This window comes from Anabrus simplex, chromosome 1 (assembly GCF_040414725.1).
Source record: "Anabrus simplex isolate iqAnaSimp1 chromosome 1, ASM4041472v1, whole genome shotgun sequence".
Lineage (NCBI taxonomy): Eukaryota > Metazoa > Arthropoda > Insecta > Orthoptera > Tettigoniidae > Anabrus > Anabrus simplex.
Window position 1 is genome coordinate 674,636,218 of NC_090265.1, and position 23,992 is coordinate 674,660,209.

Sequence of the window (23,992 nt, forward strand, 5' to 3'; positions counted from 1 at the left end):
GAGGGCCCCCTCGTTCCACTCGCCACTGGTAACGGGAAAATTCATACGTCGTCTGGTGTACTTCTTCAGAGATGCGTAACCATAGCGGAAATGTGAAAAATCGGATCAGCTGAAGGTCCGAGAACGTAGTATCTTAAAAGAAGTTCTGAAGTGATTTCTTTTAAACTGTCCGATTGAATAGAATGTAATGCTTTAAATTATAGTCTTGAGCAAGTAATCTCATAGTGAGACGATTCTTTGTATTTCAAAAACAGCACTATTTAGGCACCGGCGGGATTCGAACCCACGATCTCCTGTTTACTAGACAGGCGCTTTAACCAACTAAGCCACGGCGCCGATAGTTCTACGAAAGAACAGACTGTATCTACAACGGTTCCTTTGGGGCTGACAGACCAAATATGAATATTCATATTTTTGAAAAGTGGTTCGAGGACTGAGTCCGCCTCTGTGGTGTAGTGGTTAGCGTGATTAGCTGCCAAACCCGGAGGCCCGGGTTCGATTCCAGGCTCTGCCACGAAATTTGAAAAGTGGTACGAGGGCTGGAACGGGGTCCACTCAGCCTCGGGAGGTCAACTGAGTAGAGGTGGGTTCGATTCCCACCTCAGCCATCCTGGAAGTGGTTTTCCGTGGTTTCCCACTTCTCCTCCAGGCGAATGCCGGGATGGTACCTAACTCAAGGCCACGGCCGCTTCCTTCCCTCTTCCTTGGCTATCCCTTCCAATCTTCCCATCCCTCCACAAGGCCCCTGTTCAGCATAGCAGGTGAGGCCGCCTGGGCGAGGTACTGGTCATACTCCCCAGTTGTATCCCCCGACCAAGAGTCTGAAGCTCCAGGACACTGCCCTTGAGGCGGTAGAGGTGGGATCCCTCGCTAAGTCCGAGGGAAAAACCGAACCTGGAGGGTAAACAGATGATGATGATGATGATGATGGTTCGAGGACTGAAATGGGCTTCGCGAGGTCAAATGAGTAGAGGGATTCGATCCTCATCTCAGCCATCCTCGAAATTGTTTTCAGTTATCAGCAGATCACCTGAAAGTGGTCCGGCTCCATGGCTAAATGGCTAGCGTGCTGGCCTTTGGTCCAGAGGGTCTCTGATTCGATTCCTGGCCAAGTCGGAGATTGTAATCTTAAATCGTTAATTCCCTTGGCTCGGGGACTGGGTGTTTGAGCTGTCCCCAACATACGTGCATCTCACACACCACACATAACACTGTCCTCCACCACAAAAACATGCAGTCACCTACACATGGCAGATGCCGCCCTGTCTCATTGTTGGTCGTCAATTGGGTCAGGATAAAAGTCGAATTTCTACACTGAAATATAAGTAAATGACAGGAAAATGGAGGTATAACTCGAATGAGAAACAGTCATATGGGGTAGGATGAATTTATTCATAAATATCCCCGAATCATTCTACTTGAAATCAATTAAATCAAATAATAAAATAGCATTATAAAATCTCAAAATAACAGAAATAGCTGGACATTGACAACATTAATTATTTAAAGAAACAAAGTGAATAAAGTATCAAGCACAACATTGAATACTTGCATACTTTCAGAAATGATCTTCTTCATTTTTGTCCATAGTTCATGTGTTATGGTAATAAGCATACGCATACACTGATATGTAGTTATTTCGCATGGAGTCACACTAGAAAATATCGCAACGATACGGATTACGAATTTAATTTAAATCGAGAGTCGCCAAAATTTTATCGTTAATAAAAATTACAATATAAAGAAAAGTTACGATGAAAAAGAAAAACTAAGACGCAATGGGATATGATCTGAATTATGTAAAATACTAGTGGCATTTCCTACGCTATATGTACAACAAATCAAATAAGCAACACTAAACACATCTATTTACATCGGATAAAGAGAAAAAGTCTTACATACTACACAGATTCTACGTGAAGCGCGGTTCACCACAAAGGATCTAGTTAGAACTAGATTGGCCATCAATAAAACTCAGCACTCGGGGTGTTCCCCATTAAAACAACGAGACAAGGTATTCAAACAACATGTAATAATATTAAACATCATCCTGTAAGGGAAAACATATAAATAACCATCACTAGTATGTAGAAAGTAATGGGCAACATTGCCTCCTTCTGCTGCCTTTGAGCGCTCAACGGCGCGGTCATCCGTCATGTATATCCGGGTGGGCTGTGAGCTGAAAGGAAATGTTGAACTCAACACTGTACTAAGGCTAGGTTTCTGTCTCCCAAAATTGTGACACGGAAATATCATCTCATTCGCGCCGTCTAATAAAAACACGGCTAATATATCAGCTTGCAATGAGATAACGTCTTTCGTTGGCTATACGGAAACTCACGTATAATCATTCCTTCCTAGCATGCTTTTACAAATTAGCACACATCAGACTCCTTGGTCTGGAATCAATTCCGTCAATTCTGATAACAATATACTCTCAGAAGACAATTGGCAGGTACATGTCCACTGCGCATTATTCTTTTACATATCAGGCATGCAATTGGCCTGCATAATCACTTTATCATTCCGCATGCAGTCTTATTTCTCATATCTCTTATGAATCACATTAGCTATCTACATTACGAGACCCGGTTCGTTTCCTGTGCAAATCATTGGGCAAAAACAGATTCCAACCTAAATTCGAAGATCCTATTCTTTCAACGTCGTTATGCAGCTCCTTACGCACAGCTTCTGAAATACCATGCGTCATGCAATTAGCTATAACTGTCTCTCTAAATGATCAAAATAAAATGACGTAGTAAGTATTTAACTTTGAACTTGGATGAACTTGTCAATCTAATCCTCCTAGCACTATTTTACAAGGAAAAATCGGAATATTCTACACTAAATAAACATGCATAAATGAACAACAATCTAATCCTAACAAATCCCTCGTTATCCCAATTATCTAGTTATAAATCAAAATAAAAATAAAAAGAACATGCATTACTCTCTTATCCGTATATACAACATTATATCAAACACATGCCGTCAGGTTTACTTTACATTAAATAAAATCTCTATTCTGAACTGCACTAGTATTTTAACATAATCCATACAACATTCCATTATTAACACATGCGTCTTATCTTAATTTGTGGCGACTCTCGAGATACATGGTAGCACCTCACATCTCTGCTAATTAGCGATTTACTCCATGTCGATCACAGCTTCAACACGTGGAAATGCACTTCCTTCTTCCATAGGCGAAGCCATCTTCTTGTTGAAAAGCTGTTTAACACTGGAACACAGAAAGCTTTGGATTAATATCTCTTCACCGCTCACTTCTATAAGTGCCGAACGACCCTTGATTACAAATTCAGCCAAGCACACTGACACATTAATAATGCAAACTTTATATTTCATCATCATCATCATCCGTTTACCCTCCAGGGTCGGCTTTTCCCTCGGACACAGCGAGGGATCCCACCTCTACCGCCTCAAGGGCAGTGTCCTGGAGCTTCAGACTCTTGGTCGGGGATACAACTGGGGAGAATGACCAGTACCTCGCCCAGGCGGCCTCACCTGCTATGCTGAACAGGGGCCTTGTGGAGGGATGGGAAGATTGGAAGGGATAGGCAAGGAAGAGGGAAGGAAGCGGCCGTGGCCTTAAGTTAGGTACCATCCCGGCATTCGCCTGGAGGAGAAGTGGGAAACCACGGAAAACCACTTCCAGGATGGCTGAGATGGGAATCGAACCCACCTCTACTCAGTTGATCTCCCGAGGCTGAGTGGACCCCGTTCCAGCCCTCGTACCACTTTTCAAATTTTCGTGGCAGAGCCGGGAATCGAACCCGGACCTCCGGGGGTGGCAGCTAATCACGCTAACCACTACACCACAGAGGCGGACGCAAACTTTATATTTAAGGGTATATATGCACAGTTTTTGAGAGCGGCACGCGGTACGGATCGAGAGTTCCTCGCGAAACGCGACCGACACGAAAATGTGAGACAATGGCACGTCTCTCCTGCACTTGCTACACTGTGGCTAATTATCACCGTCTCTATATGTTGATAGTAAACTTTGCAATAATATAATCTGCAATTAACTCTGGAACAGTTATTTTATCCAGCTGCACAATTGAAACACTTGTTTAAAATCATATACTGTTACTGATATAACACTCCAGTATCCACGATCACAATGACACTTCTACTCTCTCCAAACTACCCGATCAGAATGACGCTCTCCTGAGCTTGGGTGCTGAGGAAGCTTCGGTAACGCCGTTTCAAATATGGGGTTCCCGCTTGTCTAGACAAACCACCAATCAGGAAGCTTGCCATGTATAATGTCACAATATTAATTTTAATACATTTATAAAACGCAATTCAAGCAATGGCAAATCTCTTCCTATAATTTTTAGATCGTTTTTCTGATCATATTTCACTTATAGACCTGTGGAAAACCGACAAATGACAGAATTAAACTCAAGCAACTGTACACGTTGGTCAACCTGGGATTATCACTTGACGCGATGTAGACTCCATGGTTGCCGTATCCTCACGTTCTCATTGGCGGAATATATAGCTTGGTCAGCACCTTGTACACGTGCCGATTTTTACCAACGCTTGGTTACGCTAAGCTATTCCCACGGTCTCGAGGAAATGTTCGGCAATATCCAGCGACTTGATGTCTCCATAGACATCCGGTCTCAACTATCTTGGGATTCAATACTCTACCATTTCTGACTGTAATTTATATGAATGAAATTTATATATAATGTCAAATAATCATCATCATTATCATCATCTGTTTACCCTCCAGGTTCGGTTTTTCCCTCGAACGTAGCGAGGGATCCCACGTGTACCGCCTCTTGGGCAGTGTTCTGGAGCTTCAGACTCTTGGTCGGGGGATACAACTGGGGAGTATGACCAGCACCTCGCCCAGGCGGCCTCACGTGCTATACTGAACAGGGGCCTTGTGGAGGGATGGGAAGATTATATGAGACAGGCAAGGAAGAGGGAAGGAAGCGGCCGTGGCCTTAAGTTAGGTACCATCCCGGCATTCGCCTGGAGGAGAAGTGGGAAACCACGGAAAACCACTTTCAGGATGGCTGAGGTGGGAATCGAACCCGGGCCTCTGGGGGTGGCAGCTAATCACGCTAACCACTACACCACAGAGGCGGACATGTCAAATAATACTCTGAATATTTCTTATGGGCCGGCATGATAGGCTCAGTAATGCTTTAAATTATACTCTTGAGCAAGTAATCTCATAGTGAGACGATTCTTTGTATTTCAAACATAGCACTACCTAGGCACCGGCGGGATTCGAACCCACGATCTCCTGTTTACTTGACAGGCGCTTTAACCAACTAAGCCACGGCGCCGATAGTTCTACGAAAGAAACAGACTGTATCTACAACGTTTCCTTTGGGGCTAACAGACCAGAATATTAATATTTTTGAAAAGTGGTTCGAGGACTGAAATGGGCTTCGCGAGGTCAAATGAGTAGAGGGGTTCGATCCTCATCTCAGCCATCCTCGAAATTGTTTTCAGTTACCAGCAGATCACCTGAAAGCGGTCCGGCTCCATGGCTAAATGGCTAGCGTGCTGGCCTTTGGTCCAGAGGGTCTCTGGTTCGATTCCTGGCCAGGTCGGAGATTGTAACCTTAAATCGTTAATTCCCTTGGCTCGGGGACTGGGTGTTTGTACTGTCCCCAACATCCGTGCAGCTCACACACCACACATAACACTGTCCTCCACCACAAAAACATGCAGTTACCTACACATGGCAGATGCCGCCCACTCTCATTGTAGGGTCTACCTTACAAGGGCTGTACCCGGCCAAAATAGCCACACGAAATTATTATTTGAAAGTGGAACAATTCTTTGTACTAAAAAAACAATACCGTTTAGGCACCGGTGGGATTCGAACCCACGATCTCCTGTTTACGAGACAGGCACTTTAACCATCTAAGCTACGGCGCCGACAGTGCAGTGTGTGAAACAGACCATATACGTACCAATTTTTCATGGGAGCCGACAGACCAAATATGAATATTAAAAGACACAGATTCCGCCTCTGTGACTTAGCGGTTAGTGTGATTAGTTGCCAGCCCCGGGTCGATTTCCGGCTCTGCCAGGAAATTTGAAAAGTGGTACAAGGACTGGAACGGGGTCCACTCAGCCTGTGGAGGTCAACTGAGTACAGGGGGTTCGATTCTCACCTCAGCCACCCTCGAAGTGTTTTTCCGTGGTTTACCCACTTCTTTTCCAGGAAAATGCCGGGGTGGTACCACGGCCGCTTCCCTTCTGATCTTTCCATCCCACACGAGGTCCTTGTTCAGCATAGCAGGTGAGGCCACCTAGGCGAGCTACTGGTCGTCCGCCCAAGTTGTATCCTCGACCAAATATCTCGGCATCTTTCTGTTTCCGCCTATGTGGTTTTGTCCTGACCCTTATTACCCGATTACACCACTACTGATACCCACCACCACATCTGGCCTGGTAGCATGCTGAGCATGGGGACAGGCAGATACTCCTGTAGTATCACACTTCCACTCCTCCCTGCTATCTTTCTCTTCTTAGAACTAGTAGCATGTCGGAGGCCATGTAGATTGAGTCGATGCTCACGCGGGGGGAGCGGGCTTCGCCCCTCCCCGAAAAACTGCCCTTGAGGCGGTAGAGGTGGGATCTATCGCTAAGTCCGACGGAAAAGGCGGGTAGTACCGAACTGGTCCGACGGTCAAAACATTCCAAAGATATATTTGTTCCATAACGAAAAGTGGCGGTTGAACTAGTGATGGACAGAAGAACGCCCAATTGTTTGGAGAAAACAGTTTTCTGGTGGAAAACGAACGAACTGTTTTTAAAAGTTACACCAAACAGTCTTTCCTTCAGTACGAGTCCACCGTTTCTCTTTCACTGTTCGCGAGTGAGTCGACACTGATGTAACCTTGAATGCTTGAAGGGAACCTCTCCGCGCTTTCGGAGCTGTTCGGCTGAAATCGGCATTGTTCGGTAGTTAACAACTACCATTCCCTCGCTGTCAAATCGACTGTTTATCTCGTATTTAGCAGGCGGTGAGGAAAGAGCTGTTTGGAAAAGCAGGTTTTAGCCGAACAGTTCCTCACAGTTTTCGCTTATTACCGGCTGTTGGCGAGTGATATACCGGTGTTCTCAAAACAGTTTTAAAACGGATCGGTGTTAAGTTTGACGAGTGCTGAAAGAAGCGAGTTGTTTTATAGCGAGATGTGGAATTATTTCACGAAAAGTGAAAATGATAAAGCGGTTTACACCATCTGCAAGCAACTTATTTTTTACAAGTCAACTATTACCAATTTGAAAGGACATTTGCAAAGAAAACATAGCAATATCACTTAACTAACGTCTCATAGTGTTAAGGAAATACCGTCAGTGCAAAAACGACCAAGTAGGCCTACAGATGATAGATAGGAACCTAGTACTAGCACTAACAGGCCTGATAGCGAAGCCTCGATGGCTGATTCATGTGTCACGCCTAAAAGACAAAGATTAGGTCGTCATCATTATCATCATCATCATCATCTGTTTACCCTCCAGGTTCGGCTTTCCCTCGGACTCAGCGAGGGATCCCACCTCTACCGCCTCAAGGGCAGTGTCCTGGAGCTTCAGACTCTTGGTCGGGGGATACAACTGGGGAGTATGACCAGTACCTCGCCCAGGCGGCCTCACCTGCTATGGTGAACAGGGGCCTTGTAGGGGGATGGGACGATTGGAAGGGATGGGCAAGGATGATGGAAGGAAGCGGCCGTGGCCTTAAGTTAGGTACCATCCCGGCATTCGCCTGGAGGTGAAGTGGGAAACCACGGAAAACCACTTCGAGGATGGCTGAGGTGGGAATCGAACCCACCTCTACTCAGTTGACCTCCCGAGGCTGAGTGGACCCCGTTCCAGCCCTCGTACCACTTTTCAAATTTCGTGGCAGAGCCGGAATCGAACCCGGACCTCCGGGGGTGGCAGCTAATCACGCTAACCACTACACCACAGAGGCGGAAATTAGGTCGTACGTCACCAAAAATGTTTCATCTGCCCAAAAGAAATTAACTGGTCGTGACCTACTTGATTTATTTATTTTACATTTTCAGCCCTTTAGTACTGTTTGAGGAAAGAGGGTTTTCTAAACTTATGAAGTGGATCCCTGGTTATGAATAATTAACCGGTAGAAGGTAAGGTAAGGGTTATTCTGCCCGAAGGCAGGTCCGAACCTCCGGAGAGGTATTCCTGAGCCGGAGTTTACGTGCGGTAGGGTGGCCAGTTCCTTTCCGCTCCTCCATTCCCTTACGCCCCACCAACAGCGCGTGGCAACCCATCCAACTCCTGACCACGCCCAATGTTGCTTAACTTCGGAGTTCTCACGGGATCCGGTGTTTCAACACGGCTACGGCCGTTGGCACCTGGTAGAAAGACTATTTCACATGTGATGATTCCAGCACTCCATCATCAACAGTTTGCTTTAATAAGAGACAAAGTGAACAATGAAGCAGATAGTGTGTGCATAACAACCGATTTGTGAACATCGTTGGTTGCAGAGAGTTTGACTGCCGTAACAGCGTATTGCATAACGAAGGAGTTTTCCTTCAAAACTGTTTTACTGATATGTTCTAGTTTTTTTTCTGGAAGCCATACGTCTGTTGTGTTAACAAACGAAATTAAGTGCATACAAACCGATTGGAAACTGAATGACAAAATGAGTTTTTCCATTTCTGATAACGCTAGTAATATAACAAACGCGTTTGAGGAAATTTGAAGTGGGAACACTATGGCTGTTTTGCTCATAAATTAAATCTGATTGTCCAGGGTTCTCTTCAGGAAATGCAAGTCACCATTGAGAAAAAAAAAAAAAAAAGAAATATCAGCTACTTCAGGAGAAGTGCACTAGCAAGACCCTGCGGTCTAGATAACGTCAAAAAGAGGGTCGTAATGTAGTAGTGGAGCCAATAGGGAGGAACGCCCAGACCAGCGAGAAGCAGAATAGTGATATTCCGTCCTCACTTCCATCTACAACCGGTGCATTTCAGCCCTCTTTTCCAATAAGCGCTTGAGGCATTTTCAACGACTTTATTGTAGATAAACATCCTCAAACCAGCCCTCTATCACAAGCCATCAAGGGACTGGATTCGTGTTTGAAAGATGACATTCTACCTCGTGTAAATGAAGCAAGTGAATCTAATTGTCCCTTAGACTGGTGGAAAAATCACCAACAATTTAGCACAAATTAAAAAAAGTGCAATATAGTGCCCACATGAGTGCCGAATTTCTCCCCGAACCGGACTGATTGTTAATGAAAGGAGAACAAGGCTGTCGTCAAGAAAGGTCGAAATGTTGATGTTCTTCAATGTAAATACGGAAAATTTATGCTTGAGTATTTTTCATAACGGGTATCATGTGAACAAAATAATAAAGGGTAGCACAGTGATCACATCATTACCATGTGGAAGACCTATTTTCCCAAAATGGATTGGTAATTACAATAATGCCAAGAACTAAGCTCACACGAAAAAGGTATAAACATTAGTGTTCCTTAATGTAAATATAAATAATAAATTTTTAAGTGTTTTTCCAATATTGGGCATCTTATGAATACTCTTGTTTCGTGTGTGTGTATATTTATATTATCGATACAATTCTGTAACTGCTATTTCTTACAGTAGCTCTCGTTGAACAATAATCTTATAGTGTTATATGAAGAGCATGGATGCTGTATAATCATGCTACTACTATAGATACTTCAATGAAATGAAATGTCGTATAGCTTTTAGTGCCGGGATATCCCAGGATGGGTTCGGCTCGCCAGGTGCAGGTCTTTGTATTTGACTCCCGTAGGCGACCTGTGCGTCGTGATGAGGATGAAATGATGATGAAGACAACACATACACCCATCCCCCGTGCCATTGGAATTAACCAATTAAGGTTAAAATCCACGACCCAGCCGGGAATCGAACCCGGGACCCTCTGAACCGAAGGCCAGTACGCTGACCGTTCAGTCAACGAGTCGGACGATACTTCAATAATAACAGACTGGCTAACAACTCCGGGTGTGTCAAACCGTATCGATGAGCAGACCACCGCAATCACGAAACGCTAATGATAAATACATGTCTTTGATATTTCTATTTTAATTAATGGGTATATCCTTTGCTCAGGAGTGGAGTCTTCACGTATCTTACCGTTCTTCCCGCGTATCCTTCACGCAGGTATTTTGTCAGCCACCAGCCTGTGCTGTCTGTCTAGACATTACGAAACAAGTTAGAGCGAAAGGTGGTGAAAGATCTCCTTTCCTATCTCGCAGCCCCCTTGTGCGTGTGGCTCACTCGTATTTCACCGAGTCCCGTTATGAACGAATGACCTCTTGTTTTCAAACTGTTTGGGAAAACATTTGTTTCTAGCAAACAAACAGTTCGTTGGCGTTTTCCTAAAAGAGCGGGAACGGACACCACTAGGTTGAACTGGTTCGACGGGTAGTAAGCAGGTAGAGGGAAGAATTCCCGAATAGGTTACTACCCCCCCCCCCCACAACAATAGTCACATTTCTCTAGACTCAGTGAAGTGCAGTACTAGTAGAAGTGAATAATAGTCTCCATGTTAAGTGAGAGGGGCCTTAAGTTAGTCGTTTTCATTTCTTTCTTTCTTATAATCTGCTTACATTCCAGGGTTGGTTTTTCCGTCGGACTCAGTGAGGAATGCTACCTCTACCGCCTCAAGGGCAGTGTCCTGGAGCGTGAAACATTGGGTCGAGGATACAACTAGGGAGGATGACCAGTACCTCGCCGAGGCGGCCTCATCAGCAATGCTAAACAGGGGCCTTGGTGGGGGATGGGAAGAATGGAAGGGATAGACAAGCAAGAGGGAAGACAGCGGCCGTTGCCTTAAGTTGGGTACTGTACCATTACGTTAAAATCTAGACGCAAATACGAAAGAAAAAGGGGCATACAAAATGGCGCACGGCAACTGCAGGCAGTATAATATATGAGAAATGTCGCGGAAACTCAGATCAATCCAAGTTTATAAGGCGTAGAATTATAAAGGCCATGTATAATGTAACCGTTCACGACATCGTCATATGTATATAGAGACATCCTGCATAGAGGATATGCCGTTTGCCGCGCAGTTCTACGTTAGATAGCCGCCAAACGAGGATATTCTTGTCGGTTCCGGGACTCGAGCTGCTCGCCGTAGAGCCGCGCGCCCCCTCTCGTTGCGCGCAATTGGGAAAAAGAGAGAGTACAAGAGCTTGCACGTGGAGTTCGCTCCTTCTCTGAGCGAGAGAGCTGGAACGAGAGAAGAGTCACATGACTGAGAAGTGAGGTCACGAAGCAGCCTGAAAGAAGTCGTCTCAACACATGAGACAATATCACCCCATGTATTCCCCTAAATATCTGGTGGTACCAATGCGTAGCTTTCAACTGTTCGATGATATTAACTATAATAAATCAGAAATACTTGATGGATAATTTTGAGTCACGACTTCAATGAATGAGGAGGTTTTATGCGGATTTAGCATGCCAAGAACCATTCTACATAATAAGAATAATAGGAAATACGCAGATAATTGATGGCATGAGGAGATTGAAAACAGATGTTCGACTCTGAGAGGACCGGGAAAACTTAGAAACCTCAGGAGTCAAGCTCCATCCACTGAGAATTGATACTGACGCTTTGAAGATTGCAGACGAACCCGCGAAGGACTCGGAACGAAAGTTAATCAGTGGAAAGAAGGATGTACAGGCTTTAATTTTATATCAAACTCAACTTTTAAATCTACTTTCCAGCGGAACGTTGTTGGCGTGGCTTAACTCCCTCTCCAAGAAATAAGGGCTCTAACTATAAAGGCTAGTCGCGAAAAGGCAGTATACGCGGTGTATCCAGAGCATTCGGTCTAACCAGTAGACCCATCCTTTATTAAAAATTCGGTTTCAATATTCAGTGTTTTCACATTGTGGAGGTTCTTAGTGGACAGTATTGTGTAATGATAAATTACAACACATAGTGAGTGACAGTGCGCTGCGTACCACGTATTTGTTACGTCTTTAATTCAGTTCGCTATGATTTGTATGTGATGAAATTTTACTTTGATTGTGTGTCAGAGCGGCGCGTGATTGTAAAAATAGGTGGTCGATTGAAGTGAATTATTACGTGTGCAGTTACGAAATTGATCTGAGTGAGTATAGTGGATTGTGCCTAATTACACGAGTTATGTAAATGATCGTATAAAGGAGGTTAAATGAAGGAAGTGATTCAATACAAGGATAGTTCGATAGCAGTGCTATAGTGAGGCTTGAACCTGTAATAACAGTGAGCGGCTTATTAGCTATCATTTCAGTAGATCGGGCGGCGCCCTCCGTATTCTCTCAAACGCAGTGAGTTGTGTATCATATCAATGACTAGCAATTGCCCGCAGCTTTGCTCGCGTGGATTTCGTAATTTGATCAAAGTAATCGTTCTTCGGCATTGTACTAAGACATTATCTGAAAATACCTAAAGTATAAAAACTCACCCAAAAACTGAGTTTCATTTACCCCAGAAATTCTTTGTAAACCATGTTTGTGGTATTACCTTTTGGGACTAAGACGACCATGAGACATAGAACCACATACGTGAGAAACAGTTTTCTCTCGAGTCCAAATAGGAAACACGCGTTTCTATAATTTTAAAGGAGATTCCCACATCTGTAACATCTTCAGTTTTGAGATATACATAAGTATCCCCATAAAAAGAATTCAACCCCTTGATCAGTCCTCCCCCCCCACCCTCACCCGCATTTAAGTGTACTTTCCGAAAACAAAAATGTATGTTTCTTTATTTTTAAAGGAGATTACAAATACCTATTTTCACGTCTGTAACATCTTAAGTTTTTAAGATATAAGTATCATTATAAAAAATAATTCAACTATTTTTCACTTCTTCTCATCCCCTGTTAAGTACCTTCTCCGAAAACAAAAATGTATAGGTTTATGTATTTTTAAAGGACATTCCAAATATCAAGTTTCTTGTCTCTAACATGTTAATTTTTTAACATATAATGTAGATATACCGGTACTCATTTTAAAAATTCACCCACTTTTCCAATTATTTTCAGCCCCTTAACTGGATTTTCCGAAAACAAAAAATACCGGTTTCATTATTTTTAAAGGAGATTCCAAATACCAGTTTTCATGCCTGCACGTCTGTAACACCTTCAGTTTTTGATATAAATGTATGCTCGTAATTCAACTTCTTCTTCTTCTTCTTCCTCACTTCTTTCCACCCCTCTTCCGCCTTAAGTGGACTTTCCGAAAACAAAAAATATGTGTTCATTTATTTTGAAAGGAAATTAAAAATACCAACTTTCATGTCTGTAACAGCTTCAGTTTTTAAGATAAAGTATCCTCATAAACGTATTTCAACTCATATATTTATTTTAAACCTCACACCGCTTACGTCGATTTTCCGAAAAAATAACGAATGCGTGTTTCTTCATTTTTAAAGGAGATTCTAAACACTAATTTTCACGTCTGTAACATCTTCAGTTTTGAGATATACGTTTTTTTCTTGCTAGTTGTTTGCGGCGTCGACCTAGGAAGAACTTTTGCCCCTACTTGCACCATATGTGAGGAACCTGCGTTTATAATGTAAATGGTGGAAGTATAACGTGTTGAATGTGAGAAAAGGAACATTAAGGACGACAAAAACACCCAGTCCCCAGGCTAGGGATATCAATCATTTACAATTAAATCCCCCTACCCGGCCGGGAATCTAACCCGGGGCCGCCGGTTGACAGGTGGACGCGTTGCCCCCTATACCGCGCGATCGGACTCATAAAGGTAATTCAACTCTTTTCTCACTCCTCTTCCTACCCGTTAAGTTGATTCTCCCCTCCCCAAAAAATGCGTGTTTATTTTTAAAGAAGATTCCAAATACCAATTTTCACGTCTTTAACATTTTTGATTTTTTGAGATATAAGTATCCTCACACAAAGAATTCAACTAATTTTTCAATTCATTCACCCCCCTTAAGTGGACTTACCGAACACAAAATAATACGTATTTCTTTACTCTGAAAGAAGATTTCAAATACAAATGTTCATGCCTCTAACATCTTCAGTTTTTGAGATATAAGTATCCTCATCAAAATAATTCAGCTCCTTTTATACCCCAGCTCGTTAAGTTGATTCCCCCCTCCAAAAATGCGTGTTTCTTTACTTTTTAAGGTGATTCCCAATACAAATTTTCACGTGGGTAAACTTAAATTTTTGAGATATCAATTTCTCCATAAAAAGAATGACATTTTTTCACTTCCTTTCACCCTCCGACCTTAAATGAATTTTTCGAAAACCATAAAACTTGTTTATTTATAAAGGAGCCCTCAAATTCCAATTATCACGACTGTAACATCTTCAGTTTTGAGATATATGTATCCTCATAAAAAGGAATTAAGCGCCCGCGCCAGCCCCCAAGTTGACCCCCCAAAACGCGTATTTCTTTATTTTAAAGGTGATTCCAAATACTAATTTTCACGCCTGTAAGATATTTAGTTCTTGAGACATAAGTATCCTCATACAAAGAATTCAACTAATTTTTCAATTCATTCACACCCCTTGTCCAAAGACAAAATATAACGTGTTTCTTTACTTTGAAAGAAAATTCCAAATACACATTTTTATATCTGTAACATCTTCAGTTTTTGATATATAAGTATCCTCATAAAAGTAATTCAACTCCTTTTTCCCCCTACCCCCACCATTCCTACCCGTTAAGTTGATTCCCCCCACCATTCCTAGCCGTTAAGTTGATTCCCCCCTCCCCAGAAGAGCGTGTTTCTTTATTTTTAAAGGAGATTCCAAATACCAATTTCCACATTCTTAACCTTCAGTTTTGATATATATGTTTCACCAGAAAAAGAATTCAATTTTTTAACTTCTTTTTACACTCCCCACTCCAGTGAATTTTGCAAAAACAAACAGTACTCGTTTCTTTAAAAGAGCTTCCAAATACCAATTATCACGACTGCAACATCTTCAGTTTTTGAGATATATGTATCCTCGAAAAAGGAATTAATCTCCACCCCCCCAGCCTCCTTCCAAATTGATTCCCCCAACAAATGTGTGTTTCTTTATTTTTGAAGGAGATTCCAAACACCAGTTTTTACGTTTCTAACATCTTTAGTTTATTGATTTATATATACATTCTCATACAAATAATTCTACTAATTTTTCAATTCTTTCACCCCCCAGCCCCGTTAAGGGTTTTTCCCGAAAACCAAAGAATACGTGTTTCCTCATTTTTAAAAGAGATTCCAAATACCAATGTTCACGTCTGCAACATGTTAAGTTTTTGAGATATACCGGTACCGTACTGTAGATACTCTCATTTTAAAAATTCACCCCCTTTCTCAGTTCTCCTTTAAGGGGATTATCCGAAAAACTTACTTATGTTTCTTTACTTTTACAGGAAATTCCAAATACCAGTTTTCAAATCTGTAATATGTTACGTATCTGAGATTATTTGCAGATATAGTCCTTTTAAAAATTCACCCAGTTTGTCACTTCTGTTCACCCCCTATACATCGGATTATCCAAAAACACAAAAATACGTGTTTCTTTTTTCAAAGGAGATTCCAAATTTCAATTTTCATGTCTGTAACATCTTCAGTTTTTGAGATATAAGTCTCCTCATAAAAGGTGTTCAACCCCTTTCCCCCCTTTTCACCCCTCTTAATAGTATTTTCCGAAAACAAAAAAATACGTGTTTCCTTATTTTTAAAGGAGATTCCAAATATCAATGTTTACGCCTGTAAACTTTTAAGTTTTTGAGATATAGATATCCTCATTTCAAAAATTCACCCTCCTTTTTACCCCCTTAGTGACGGAATACCCAAAAATCCTCCCTTAGCGAGCACCTAAATGTTAATATAAATGTATCCCAAAAATTTCATTTCTTTATGTCCAGTAGTTTTGGCTCGGCGATGATGAATCAGTCAGTCAGTCAGTCAGTCAGTTAGTCAGGACAAGTTATTTTATATATATATATATATATAGATTAGTGAAATGGTGTGGATCGACTAATGACCAGTAATAAATAAAATATTAAGTTCTAACATTCATATCCTGTGACGGTAACCAGCTAGTGTGTGGTGCTCCGAGATTAAAGTACTTGTGGAGAACTGAGATATGCTAATGAAAGTATCAATATCGGCCGACAGGACAATACCGATATAGGGCTAGGGTGCTTGAGTTTATGGGTATCCCTAGACATAACAGAGTTATAATGCATGACACAATTAATGCATTTATGACAAATTAATTCTTCCTCATTTGCATATCTGACCTCCGAGAGCGTCGGGTTTGAAGACGGCCTGTGAGCAGGTCGCCGTGCAGGTACTCCAGCGCAGCAGAGATATTCGAGAACTTCCGACGCCAGACGAGGATCCAACCAACATGCAGGTGAATCGACAGAGGACGACTCTAGGGGCAATTGCAAGTGAAGACATCCTGATGGCAGCTTAAATCCATGGCTGTACTTCCTGAGGAAAGCTGATCGCAGATATCTGAGTGTTGAGTACATGTTTAAACTTATGAGCATGATAGTTAGAGTCACAGTAACGGAAATAAGTAACATGAATGTAAATACTCTGAATTTTATTTGCCCATAGAGTTTTTCATAGGGATTGTACTCATTTGTCCGATTTTTTAAAATTTTCTTCGTCGTGTTGAACCACTTATTTCATTCATTATGGGGGGAATAATGCATGGTAGTTATAAGACCCTAGTATAAATTACAGGTGACGTGACTTAATGTAAAAGGATACATTTTCATATAATGATCCAGTCGTCCTAAAGCTACAATTAAATGCTATGATTCATCATAAGAGTTTCCGATTATTCATTCTTGATTGCACGTCACATAATGGTAGAAATTCCTCCTGTATAGATTTAAGACTGCAAACTTCAAGACAACATAACGTCAACTGTGGGGGTGTAAGTGAATTATATAGATCGCGATTAACCGTGATGTTTTTAAATTCTGGAGGCTAGGATCTTCTATTTAAATATGCATGTTCTCGGGCATGAGAGATGGGAAGATGGAACGTGATTTGTACACTCGTATTCGTAGAGTACAACGGTGTTTAAATATATGAGTTCCCCTGCTGAATATATCCGGGAAAAAAGAAGATAACAGCATCAACGATTAAATCTTCATTTCTTGATATTTTTAAACTCCATTGAAATTGAAACTGTATTCCGTATCCAAATGGTCACCCTCATTGGAGGACGGACGATTTATTTCTTTAATAAATCTCTCTCTATGGCGATGTAGAATGCCGCCTCATGAATAAGATAATTAAGGCCAAATGTAGGCTGGTATATGATGTTACGCTGAGAGCGTTAATGATTCGAAGAAAAAGAATGTTTCTGCGATGATATGAATAATTAAGAATAGCAGGTAAGATCTGGGCCTGTGCTCTGCAGGGGAGAAAAGAAACGAGCGTGCGGCCTTGACCGAGTAGCCTGACACTTTTATGAGGGGGACGGGATGCTGGACCTCAAGCGAAGTCTGTTCCCCACTTTGTGAAGAGAGATACATTTAGTTCGCTCTTTTCTTCCTCTAGTATAATGGGGACATGCATAAATTAAGAAAACAACACTATCGCATAGATTCCCGATCTTATAGATGAGTGAAATCCTCCCATCTTTCTGTTATTTGTTTTTATTAAAGTAAAAAACGCTATAGGATTTTCAGGTTTATACACCCTCATGCGAGGATTGTTGCCCACCATTGACAAATGAGATGGATCATGCCAGATACTGTTCTTTCCATGGAGATGAAGTGCAGAGTGTTATGTTATTTCTTCTAGTGAGTGTTTATCATGTGTCATATGATGTAGGATATTGGTTGTTGATTGCTATGTTCATCGTTTATAGGGACATCGTTGAATTGAAATGTCGTGTGTTAAATATATTAGTGCATAGATAATTCCAGTGAAGCATGCGTTATGAGGGAGTTAATACTCCGTACGATAAGTTAGACGAGGTCATTAACGTAGAGAATGTGACATAACTATCATCTGTTTAAAATGCGCTCAGGAAATTTTGTAGTAACCCTCAGCTAACATGTTCTCAGGGCATCGTGATATATAAATTGAATGATAAATTGAATGAAATAATTCATGCCGTAAAGGAGATATACCTTTTTGAAAGATATGTGTAAGGTGTTTTAATATGATATATCATACGGTCTTCCGTGTGTTAAGTAGTTCTGAAAGGGGACGCCCTTTCGATATATATTCAATCATTTTAGAAGGTTATGAAGTGATAGATGCGAATATGATGGACAAAAAGAGACATCCAAAGCTCAAACCTAATTTATGAATTAATGTGTTGCATATGTAAATATCTCGGCATATCTCTATGTAGCGTATTATACACATGTTTCCTTAGCTAATTAAAAATGTGTTTGCAAAAATAGATGATCTTCCTTCTCATTTAGTAGTATGTTCGCATTCTTTTGATATTTGAGATTCCTCCCCCTACTTAGAATTAAATAGTTAAGCCCATCTCCGGGCATACCACGTACCCATTAAGCTCTTGAGCCAGCCGAGTAAAGACTCAAGTAGGGGTGATGGACTTCGACTCCAGGATCTGTTCGACGGTCTCATCGAAGAAAATCCTTTCAGCCACTTCATAAGCCAATTAAGATAAATTATTATGCACTGGAACCCTGGACAGGTGCAATAAGAACGTTGAGACGAAATCGTTATTGTTTTATAAAAATAACTGAAACCTAATTCATTCTTTACTGGAAGAAAAAAGGATTGCATCACGTAATACATCGGAGAAGAAAGAAGACGGAATCTGTCGTCGTTGCGGAACGAAAGAGTAATTTAAATAGAAGATTGAAACAAAACTGCAAGCTATATGGCAGAGAACAGCAATCGAAATACGGAAAAGATCTGAGATCTTTAAATTTAACTACCGGCGAAAAGTGATATTGAGACCACTGCAGAGAGGAGGCGAGAAGTCAATACTCCGTACTTCAGGCAGTATAGTACACAGAATAGTGATTACATTAGCAATTGAAATCCATAATTAGCCTGAGAAAATATATTTATAAACAAGAAACCATATCTATATAGTAATAGAGACGCAATTCTACGTAGAAACAATAATATAGGTATATTAGGAGGCTAAATGAATATTTTAAATATGTATTCTGCCAAGCCAATGTGAATTTCTACTTTCATGAGCAACTGTAACATCATGGAGTCCGCTTAAGCTGAGGGGAACATTACCTAGGATGCCATAACGAAGCAGAGCAGCAGCAATGCATTGGGACCAGAGATGGCGTCTGGAGAGTCGGTAACCGGCCGCATGGAGCACGTGTAACATCCGAGAAGACAGCAGTTCCCCGGGGAGTGACGAGATATGAGATAAGTTTCTTGTTTAAAGGTATTGGCATCATTAGATAGCAATAACTTCCTTCAATTAAATATTTAGTTCAGAGTTATTCTATGTGCCAGATTCTAACCATCAGCGACAGATCTTAGTCACAGAAACCATTCTTTTTTTTTTGCTAGGGGCTTTACGTCGCACCGACACAGATAGGTCTTATGGCGACGATGGGATAGGAAAGGCCTAGGAGTTGGAAGGAAGCGGCCGTGGCCTTAATTAAGGTACAGCCCCAGCATTTGCCTGGTGTGAAAATGGGAAACCACGGAAAACCATAATCAGTGCTGCCGATAGTGGGATTCGAACCTACTATCTCCCGGATGCAAGCTCACAGCCGCGCGCCTCTACGCCCACGGCCAACTCGCCCGGTAAAACCAATTTTATTAGTTTTTTAATTGATGTGTATACTGACATGTGAAGTAATATGGTTATGTTGATGCTTTTAGTGAGTGTATCGGTATATCATACCAATCTGTTTGGAAAGGCTATTCAGTTATCTGAAAACATTGGGAAGAATGCATGTCTTACAAGACGCAGATGAGCTCTAGGAGGCAATAATTGATTAACATGACCGCACCTATACAAATTAAAAAAGAGATGAATCCTACTTGAATGATATGAGTATTGTAGAAGTAATATCATCGAGGGGGAATATTATCATAATAAATGAGATGCTATAAGGAGAAATAATGAAATGAGGAGAATGATGGCTAAGAAGATACAGTTTTGAATTGTGTATTAGTAGAGATGTTGAGATTTAAATGTACCGTATATATTTTGAGAGGTTATATGTAAGAAGAAGATGTTACGAAGTTGTATGATACATATCGATAGAGGATCGTATTGAATGGTTATTGCAGAGTTAGGTTCATGTTGATAAGAGTGTATTAGCAAGAGACCACCTTTTTTTATGTCAAATTAAGACACATAATGACATACCGTACTATGAGTAGTTGTTAGCCTTCGCATGCTGAATGGTGAAGATTTAAGGATATACGAGAAGAATAATGGACATATTTAGGATCTTTCTTTCCCAAGCGAACTGTAGATTGAGATACTGAGCTAATTCGAAAAAAAAAAAAAAAAAAAAAAAAAAAAAGGCACGGCGTGGTATGAAATGAGGTTAGACTATGATTGATGATAGAATAATATGTGAATGTTTGGCACATCCATCCGTTTACTATACTAGTAGATAATTGATGAAAGGTGTATTTATCTTGTTTATGGTTGCTTATATTGCAGATGAGTTTTATATAGGAGAAATAGATGAATATTTCATTCCTAACAACATTTTTGAATGTATGGCAACAATCTTAAGCCATATTAAGGAAACTTATCAAATATCTCGGATCTTACAAGTGAAAAATAAAGTCAAAACAAAGCAGTTATGACATTTCCCAAATAATAAAGAGAATGTGTATGAAGGTTTTGTATAGGGACGTCAGGTATATCAAGTATGAATGTTTGATGAAAACGAACTGGTCTACGTGAATTATATTTTCAATAGGGGATCTTGTTCACATCATTAGACTTATTTTTTTCCGGCAGAGAAGTCGAAGTGTGAGTTAGTTGTTAGCAGGTGGTGTTAAATAAATAATCTAATATTATGAAGTTCAGTGTGGAATGGATGAGTTAATATCCGAATGGAAATCCTATTTCAATTATGATTCACTGCCAGACAGAAATGTAAAATATGTTTGATTTTATATAGAAGCACATTGTTCTTTTCTCGACTTAACAGAGTTTATTTTTCTTCAGATTAGCATGCCAATAAATTAGTATAACGGTAAGTTGGATTTATTATTTATGAAAAAAGCGATGAGATATGTAGAGTTAAGATCACATATTCATTTGCGTTAAGAATTATTTATACTGAATAACGAATGGAGACGTCCACCGACAGAATTGGTTTACTGAGTGATACTTAGAGAACTAGAAGACGATCTTTCTCGGAACCTACGGTGATTGAGTAAAATATTGACGAAATATTTTTACCTGATATGCTACCGGGATTATCTACACTCCGACTTGAACGCAGGCGGGGTAGAGTACCATGCCGGCATTTGCTTGGACGAGAAACGGGAAACCACCGAAAAACACTTCCAGGATGGCCGAGGTGGGAATCGAATCCACCTCTACTCAGATGACCTCTCGAGGCTGAGTGGAACCCGTTCCAGCCCTCGTACCACTTTTCAAATTTCGTGGGAGAGCTGGGAATAAAACCCGGGCCACTTGGGGTGGCAGCTAATCACACTAACCACTACACCACAGAGGCGGACTAGTCATTTTTGAGGGATTTAAATATTCAAGACACAATCGGTTCAAAAGTGGCGATCGTAACCTAACCGGAAGGCCACTACATTTATTTACTACTCGTATAAGTCCCGTGTCATTTTGTTGGGACAGTTGGTATAATATATGAGCGAACGATAAGGCATCTTCCATCCTTGATTGTGATGTTTTAACGTCGGACCAGTTCGACCCCACTAATTGGTTGATCTCCAAATTCCTATAACCATCGGACCAATTCTACAACACCTCGAAAAACCAACCCTGGAAGCTAAACGGATTAACGAAGAGAGAAAGAAAGAAAGAAAGAAAGAAAGAAAGAAAAAATCACACATCTAAACGAAGCTTAAATCCGTGTGTTGTAAGCAGACAAATCGACTTACCTTCATTGATCATTCCCCTGTGGGTGGGGGCGATAGAATAAAACCAACGGTATCGCCTGCCTGAAATAAGAGGTGACTGAAAGTGGTAACAGGGGCTCTGAACTTGGGAGCGTGGATTGGCGACCACGAGGCCCTTAGCTGAGTTCTGGATTTGTTTCCAATTACTTGTGCCAGGCTCCTCACTTTCATCTATCCTATCCGAACTCCGTTTGTCAACTCTTGTTCTTTTCTGACCCCGACGGTATTAGGTAACGAGGGCTAGGGAGTCTTGCATTTTCACGCCCTTCGTGGCCTTTGTCTTTCCTTGGACGATATCTTCATATTTTGCCTCTGATTATTGTTATTTAGAGGATGGTTGCCTAGTTGTACTTCATCTTAAAACAATAATCACTACCACCATCACTTCACCGATAGCCAGGAAGTAGTACAGCCGCTTGTTGTAGCCTATGCACTCCTTACAGTCTTGAATTAATCAGTAGCCTTACTTAGCAGCATAAATCAATTGCATGATTTTATTTTACAACTGACCAGAACTCTAGAGCAGGTCACTTGATAGCGAGACAATATTATTTGCACTTCAAAAATAGCACCACGTAGGCACCGGCAGGATTCGAACCCACGATCTCCTGTTTACTAGACAGGCGCTTTAACCAACTAAGCCACGGCGCCGATAGTGCCCCAGTTGCCTTGTTGTCTTGTATACACTTCCTACAGTCTTGAATTAATTAGCAGTCTTTACCTTAGCGTTAACAGTCAACTGCAGTTTTACTTCCCATAAATATACAGCCATGTTTTCAATGATACGCGTTATCGCGCATACGTCATGCCATTGTCAAGAGCGCCAACGTCACGTAACAAAAATATCCCGCAGACCAGTGGTGTAGTGGTAAATTTAGCTGTCCGGGAACGGTGCATGCCGCCGGGTATGGATTAGCCCCGAGGGAGATGTAGTAAAATGCTACCGATAGATGTCTCATGAGCAATAGACTTGACGATCATGCTGTGATCTTCTAAGTTTTAATGGAAGTTGCTGAATTAATCGATGAATTAAAATGGTATCATATCGTAACGACAGCAAAGAAAAAAAAGTGATGCATGATTAGTGCAGCATTCCAAAATGCCAAAATCAAGGTCAATAATATTCAAACCATCAACTTCCTAAGCAGCAGGCCCTTCCATGCCGGCCTCGTGGTGTAGGGGTTACCCGGAGCCCCTGGGTTCGATTCCCGACCAGGTCAGGGAGTTTTACCTGGACGTGAGGGCTGGTTCGAGGTCCACTCAGCATACGTGATTAGAACTGAGGAGCTATCTGACGGTGAGATAGTGGCGCCGGACAAGAAAGCCAAGAATAACGCCGGAGATGATTCGTCGTGCTGACCACACGACACCTCGTAATCTCCAGGCCTTCAGGCTGAGCAACAGTCGCTTTTATGCCATAGCCTAACATAGGGCTGTAGTGCCATGGGGTTTGGTTTGGTTTTCTAGGCACTTCCATAAAATGTGAATGCATGCGTTTCGTCCGCAGGGCCTAAGAAATAAAATTGTGACTCGTAATATCAATACCTGCTCGAAGCTTTGCAGTTGAAGATTTGGTCATTACTGAAACGGGTAAATAAGCTAATTAGGTCTAATTAAGTCCGGCTCTGTGCTGTAGTAGTTAGCGTGATTAACTTCAACCCCCGAAGGCCCTGGTTTAATTCCCGCCTCTGCCACGAAGTTTGAAAAGTGGGACGAGGGCTGGAACGGGGTCCACTCAGCCTCGGGAGGTCAACTGAGTAGAGTTGGGTTCGAGTCCCGCCTCAGCCATCCTAGAAGTGGTTTTCCGTAGTTTCCCACTTCTCCTCCAGTCAAATGCCGGGATAGTACCTAACTTAGGACCACGGCCGCTTCCTTCCTCTTCCTTGCCTGTTCTTTA

General features: G+C 41.6%; 4 non-coding genes across 4 annotated transcripts; all 4 read right to left on the bottom strand.

Moving 5' to 3' along the window:
* Nucleotides 1-262: 262 nt before the first annotated feature.
* TRNAT-AGU (transfer RNA threonine (anticodon AGU)) lies at nucleotides 263-336 on the bottom strand. The gene has a single exon. It is a non-coding gene; the product is annotated as a tRNA-Thr (tRNA).
* Nucleotides 337-5,256: 4,920 nt separating this feature from the next.
* Nucleotides 5,257-5,330, bottom strand: TRNAT-AGU (transfer RNA threonine (anticodon AGU)). Its single transcript has one exon. It is a non-coding gene; the product is annotated as a tRNA-Thr (tRNA).
* Nucleotides 5,331-5,857: 527 nt separating this feature from the next.
* TRNAT-CGU (transfer RNA threonine (anticodon CGU)) lies at nucleotides 5,858-5,931 on the bottom strand. Its single transcript has one exon. It is a non-coding gene; the product is annotated as a tRNA-Thr (tRNA).
* A 16,741-nt stretch (nucleotides 5,932-22,672) lies between these two features.
* TRNAT-AGU (transfer RNA threonine (anticodon AGU)) lies at nucleotides 22,673-22,746 on the bottom strand. The gene has a single exon. It is a non-coding gene; the product is annotated as a tRNA-Thr (tRNA).
* Between the last annotated feature and the right edge of the window lie 1,246 nt (nucleotides 22,747-23,992).